Raw genomic sequence first — 7,163 nt, 5'->3', positions numbered from 1 at the left:
ATGGAACTAGTGCCACAGGTTTGTTTAGAAGGAACTTTGGGGAACTGTACAAGCTCTGAACATCACCAGTTCTGTCAGCAGAGGGTAACTGCGCATCTTGTGGAGCAGCTCATCCTTTTGTTGAATTTAGAAACTTCTCTGCTAACTCCCTTTGGTGTCACCCACACCTGGTGGCATCAGAAGAGGTGAGGAGTGGTTCTCCTGTTTCATCTCCCATCAGAGTCCTGTTTTTTAAGATCTTTGCTGTACCTTCTCTGTTTAGCAGCTTAGGATCCCAGTACCTTTGCTGTGTCCAGGCAGAGAACTATGCTCTACCTCCAGCTTCCCTGAGTCTGCCCTGTCCTGTCACTGCACCCATCTTGAGATGGGGAGACCAGAACTAATTGGAGGGCTCACAGTGAAGAAGAGTGAGAATTCTCTGGTCACATGCATCAGAGGATTAAATTACCTTTATTACCTCTCTCATAGTTCTCAACATTTTATTTCCTTTTCTAACCACTGCTGAGCACACCAAAACATTCATAGCAGCTCTTGGGTCTCTTCCTGAGTGGCAACAACTGACATGAAGTTCATCAGTCAGCACCCATGGAAAGGATTGCTTTTGCCCCATGCCCACTCCTTCGTGTTCATCAGAGCTGCATTTCATCTGCTAATTTATTGCCCAATTATTGTGACATTGTGGGCACATTCTGATGTTGTTAAGTAGAGAGACACAGCTTGTTAAACTCCTGTCTGCCAGGTAAACCTTGGGAATATGAGTAAGGAGAGCAGGATCCCTGAGCTTGCAAAGTCAGAAATAACAGTGTAAAGGTATAACTTACCCTCAATTAAGCCACTATTGCTACTTGTCAGAAAAACAGAGAGCAAAGATTGATACACAGAGATCTACTAATCCACTCTTGTTGGAGTTGTTTTTCTTTTGGGTCAGCCTTTGGATCTGGTTATGCCTTGGAAAACCCAAGGCTGCTCCAAATGCTGGATTGCACTTCAGCACCCGGTGTTGTTGCTGGGGAGCGGTGACTTTCCCCACAGCAGATGGAGCACTCATGTGACACTTCGTACACTATGTATCATCTATTTACATCTTTTTTTTACATTAGCAACAGATGGCTTGGCATAATTATATTTTTTAAATTAGGGGGAATATGTATCTAAAACTTCACACATTTTCTAGAGCCTATTTTACTATTCCTTTTTACTTTTGCAGCACCAGTGCTGAGGTCTTAAGTGGAAGGACCTCCTTTATCCTTCCATTGCCTTCTGTGAAGAGGTGCCACACTAAACATGCAGGTAGCAGTATAGCTACATACATAAACATACAGTATAGCAGTAAGCAAGCAGAAATTCCCCTGGTCATGCAAAGGGAGAGGAGAAGGCAGCTTGGAAGGAAGCAAGACAAAAGGGGAAGAAACAGACTTACGGGCAGTAGTAGGAGGGAAGGGGAAAAAGACAAGCACCAGGGCTGACAAACCATACCTTCAAGAGATAATTGAACTCAAGTCCTACAAAAGCATAACCTTGCTTCAGAAATATAAAATCTAGCAAAACATGAGTTCAGCAGTTGGTTTCTTCATGTTCCTTTTTTTTTTGGCATATAAGGCTGCAAGTATGGGGTCCTTGATACTGAATTTTTCTCAGGAAAAATATAAGACTTGTGAAGAAGGCTTAATGTAAACCAGGACTTTTCCATGCTCATGTGACTCCCAAAGCTGGGGCTGTAAGCAGGGTGCCAGGCTGGTTTGATTTAGCACTGCTGATGCTGTCAGAAGAAAAGAAGAGGCACTTGTTAAGACTATAGGAAGAGATACAGGATAGACCACAAACAGGCAAGATACTGAAACCTCTTTATCAGACTACATTTGCCTGGAAAGAAAAAGATCCTTGAACAACGAGGAATGAAATACATCTTCAAAATTGCCAAATGAATCATCATCCTTGTGCAGTGTCAAACCTTGAACACTGGCAATGTCCAAACTGCTGCCTTTTGTTGGGAAGGGACTGGGGCTTGGTAGGAGTGGGCCTTCAGAGAAGAGCAGGAGAATGCATTAGGGATACAGGGTGTTTCATATACATTCCTCACTGCAAAGGGCTGTACCAGAGGGAAAGGAGACATCCACGGGGGAGCACATCTGTCCAGAACCTCATAATTGCCATAGTACTGTCCATAGGCAAGTACATGATCTTGCTTTGGGTGGAAAATATTTTTGATTGCATCTGTCTCTGTGAAACATCTCTCAGGAAATGGCCCATGGGCAATACCAAGCTCTGCAGACAGAGCTCTGGGCAAAGCTGTGGTACCAATTGGTGGCCAATGACCAGTGGGCTTTGTGTTTATAAGTAGGTCTTTTCCAGCTCAGGCATATGCACCTGCTGAGATGTCATTATTTTGCTGGATTATTTTGACCCATGGACCCTTGCCACAGTGTATCAGATGATGTGCCTACTGGTTCTTGCTTGGTGTTTCTCAGCAAGCAAACATGGTATGGTGGGTGGATGCAAAGCTAGTTTACATTTTTACACTACTTTTACTCCTCTGTAAATCCTACTCAGTAATGACTAATCCCCAGGCTGATTCCCCTTTCCCATTCGGATTATTTTATTTTCACTAAATTTTGTTACTTGATAAAATTTAACCCTTTAGAGTCTTCTTGTTGTGATTTTTCACATATGGAGAAGTGGCTCACTCTGAGGCAGTACCCCAGTGGAGATTAAAGGATATATCCCTTCCAAGAAACAATAAATACTTAATGAAAGTGTACAGAAAGTGCAGATTGAAAAAGAAACTATGGCAGATACCTACAAGGAGTCAGGTGAGCCATCTGGGTATAGATGAGGAGCCCACCTGTCCTGCATCTGTTCCTGAATCTTCCCATGATGTCAGGGACAGCTTGGGGGATGCAGTCTCTACTCACCTCCCTTGTCTTTATCAAGATCAACACTACCCAGGAGTCGCTGGGTAGTGACTGGCTGAAGCAAACACAACAGAAGAACAGAAGCAAGCTCACATTAAGCTTCTCTGAAAACGGTTGTGCAACCTGTTCATTCCTGCTGGGCTCTGGACACTGTATCTGCAGCAGCTCCAAGAAGCAACAGACACACTGAGGAGCCAGGCGATCCTCAAAAAAGTTGGAAAGCCCTGCTGCAACATGAAGGAGAACAGTGTGAGGACAACACCTCCAACTCAGAGGGGTGGAGGGTCAGCTGCCACCTTTAGCTCAGCCATGTCCCCAGGGATTGGCTTTCCTCTCTGTTTTCCCCACTGAGGGAACAGTGGGGCACAGCTTGCTTTGCTGCAGCTCCCCTCCGTTGGCTCACCAAAGCTGAGGGACAATGCCCAGCCTGCAACTTCATCCCAGCCTTGCTTTTTGTCTGCCTCACACTCCTTATGGGATCAACATGCACCTCTACTAGGATCTGACCTCACCACCCATCGTACCTTGCTGGGAGCTGTTGTTTAGGGATTTCCTGGCCAGCTAGTGGTCCCCTGACTCCCTTTCTCTTTCAAAGGATAAAGATCTCCCTACTTCCTTCTTCCATTCCTGGCAATGAGACATCAGCAATCTGGGTTTATGAGATGTTTCAGCTATCCCCTGCACCCCTTTGCCCAGATCTACCACAGCAGCTGCAATGCCTCTGTGAGTCACTGAGGCCATCATCGAGGGCAGCAGCACACAGGAGAACAGGAGGCAGGACAGAAGTTCTGCCAGGGCTGGGGCAGTGTGGCTAATTCTGCTGCTGCTCCAACATCTGTAAAAAATTATTATCAATAACCTGTTTCTTCCAAAGTGAATCAAAAGTGAAAATCTGAATCCAGGGAAGGGTTTGCCCAGCAGCTCAGAATGGGAAATTCATGGGATTTCCAGAGGATCGGGTTTTTTGGCACCACTTTGCCAATCCTTTTGGTTTTAATCAAGTGTCTTACACGGTTGGTTTCTTTCCTAGGGTTCTTGCAGTTGCAGTATGATTACTGAGTTTTCTCTTCTTCTTTTCATACTGAGGCAATCTTTACTTGTGGGACCTGTGAAAGAAACCATGAGAACAAGAACCCCAGGGGCTCGAAATACCTATATGTAAATAAATGTTAACACCACAGAGATTATTTTCAAAGCAATGCTTTGTTTTTCATCAAGAAAAGACTTGTACCTGACAACCTCAACGACAGAGAAAACCAGTCTCTCCAGATGTGACTGAAACTGAATGCAACAGCTCCTTAGTATGTGGGCTCTTCTCCAGCCTCCCAGGCACAAACACAGCCTGCTTAAATAGGAGGCCTGTGTGATGCCTTGCTTCTTATGGTGCTTCACTCTCCACTTGCAGCTACCAAACCAGGAGGAAACACTAAGGGAAGTTATAGGTGAAAGGAAAAAGTCTCCTGGACTTCAGATCCCACGCCCTTTTTTGGAAAAGGCACCAGACACAGGATGCCTAGCTGCTTGCGTGCACAGGAGGCAGAACCACAGAGCTGTACTAAACTGTCTTCTTCAGGTTGCTGCATGAGGAGTTTAGCCCTTCAATGACAGGCACATCTAGCTTCCTTCCTGATGCATGGCCTGTGAGATGCAAAAGCATTAAGGGGTTGGCTGGAAGGGATATTCAGGGATAAGGTGTGAACTGTTGTGTTGCAGTATATAAGAAAGTGATTAACCAGAATTTGTCTTGTGATGTTCATTTTGGTCCTTACAGAGAACAGTAAGAAAGTAGAAGGGGAATGAAAAAAACAGCCAAATCCTGCAAGGAAAAAAGAAATGAAACTAGAGCAGCTTCAGGTCAGGTTGGTCTGATGCTGAAGACCATAGATGGTGTGAAAGCATAAATTGTCACAAGCTAGCAAACTGATGAGGTATATTTTGGGTCAATCTGCATTAAACTGATTACCATGACCCTCCTTAGAGCCCACACATAATAGCAATCACATCAGGCAGCACCAAGTCCTGGCAACTAGTTGGTGAAGAAGGCAGGAAGAGAAAAATGTTCTCCTCTGGAGAGTAAGAAAAAATCCCATGGAATGATGGGAAGCCTACCCCCGAAAAAAGGTGGTTTACTAAGGAGTACATGACTGCCCTGTATAAAGTGTGGATTATTTTCAGGTTTTGCTTTATCCCCATCTTGGTAAAAGAAGAAATTAGTTTCCAGAATGCAGGCAAAAGAGGAAAGGGGTAGAAAACAATTATTGACTGTGAAGCACAGCATATGCTAGTGTGAAGCTGAACAGCTTTCCATGAAACATATCCTAGCCAAGCTATTACTAACACCTGATACAACCATGGTCGCCCCTTAGTTGCCTGCCAGCAGTGAGCAATGGACTCAATATTATCAATTATGTTCCTTTCTCCTCTCCTTCTCTCCCACCAATTAATCATCTGTTAATCATGAGAAACAGTCCTCTACTTGGAAAATATCAGACAAACAAGGAGTTTTGCCAATAAAATGAAATACTATAGTAAATAATCTTAAAGGTGTCCTGAAATAAGATGTAGCCATATTGCTATGCCACAGGATTTTAAACACTGCGATTTAGCAAAATTCCCGGGGAAAGGTAAGCTGGTCAGGTCTGCCAGCTGATGCATACAGGTAATATGTGTCAGAAACACCATGAGCAATAAAGACTTGGTCAGATCAAGCTCTTCGGTCTCACATCTATTAAGGCGCAGATGAGCTGCCTTGAAAGCAGCCACCTTTTCAATGTCCTGCCCCTTCCCCGGACAGGACTAGCTGTGCAAAAACAGTCCCTACAGGTGTCATCCTGTCTTCAGTGGCCTCCCTGGAGAGGTTCCACAACACAAAATCTCCCTCCCATTCACTTTGGCAAATTTCTTCTAGTTAAAGTCTCATTTGCTATCACTCAAACTCCAGCCATATATATTTTTCCAGTCCTATCTAATATAGAAAATACAATCCTGTTTTAACATAAATAAAGACTCATATCTTCCTCAGTCTATCCAGTAGTCAAAATACCAGTTTCTTCAACCTTTATTTCTGGATTTATTTTATAGTCTTGTTATAATTCTTGCACCTTCCATCTAGCATTAGCATAAACAGAGACAGGATTATTCAGATGTCCTCATATGAGGACATACAGTACCAATGAGAGTATATTACACAGAAATTTACTTTAGGAGGACCCCCTCAAACCTGCCACACCTTTGATTTCATCTGTTCAATACAGCAGCCCTAACATTTGACATGAAGGTTGCGATAGAAATCCCCATGGCAGGATCTGAGATTATTTATATCAAACAACATATACCTATAACAGACTTTTATGTGGATGCCGAGGTGACAAACAGATACGGCAGCATGGTACAGAGCAGGGCATACCAAGAGGCTGAATCCAAGCTGTAGAACATGAAATGCAACTCTAAACTCTTGCTCTTTTCTTCTGATTTTGCAGTATTAATTATTTATTATTTGGATAGGCTTCTCAAGCCCTGAATGAAAAAAATTCTCAACTTACAGAAAGCACTTCTACTTACAACACTGTCTAATAATGTGCTGCCCATGGGGGAGCAGGACCTCAAGACCTGGCTGCTCTTATCTTTTATAGGTCCCTAAGGTGAGTAAATCATAGACTGAAATTCAGCAGCTTCTTCCCCAGTTTAAAAATACAGTACACCTAACAGGGAAAAAGACAACTACTAGGACACACCATCTCAAAGAAATAGGGATAGCAAGACTTACTGCTCTGTCTCTATGGAACAAATGCCCATGTAGCTTTCAGGATGGGTGACTAACAGGCAGTCTTCTGTTTGGCTGACAGCTAGAAGCAGAAAATCTACCCAAAACTGCAACAGTCCAACAGACTTCCTAAAGAATCCAAGTTGTTTGGCAGCCTTGGCTGAGGAACTTTCAAGTGTTTATCTGAGCTTTTGAAAGCACATGGGCATCAAGTGTCAGGACAAGTGTAGTATATACTCATCAAACTTTCAACCTGATTTAACAGCATCTTACCAATTATGCAATTACACATTTTTCTGTAAACACTGGAACCGTGTACCAAAGCCGGCTACAAAGTTAACAAAAGACTTGGCCCAACTTGGCACTGGACTTCCCAGCTATGATTTGTTAGACATTTCTTAGCAGAATGTATCATGTCTTCTTGATGCCCAGGGCCCTTTCAGGACATGAATTAAGAAAAGCACAGGACTGCAGCACAGAGAAGTCAC

The sequence above is a fragment of the Lonchura striata genome, chromosome Z (genome assembly GCF_050655825.1).
Source record: "Lonchura striata isolate lonStrDom1 chromosome Z, ASM5065582v1, whole genome shotgun sequence".
NCBI lineage: Eukaryota > Metazoa > Chordata > Aves > Passeriformes > Estrildidae > Lonchura > Lonchura striata.
This window is presented reverse-complemented; position numbering follows the sequence as displayed.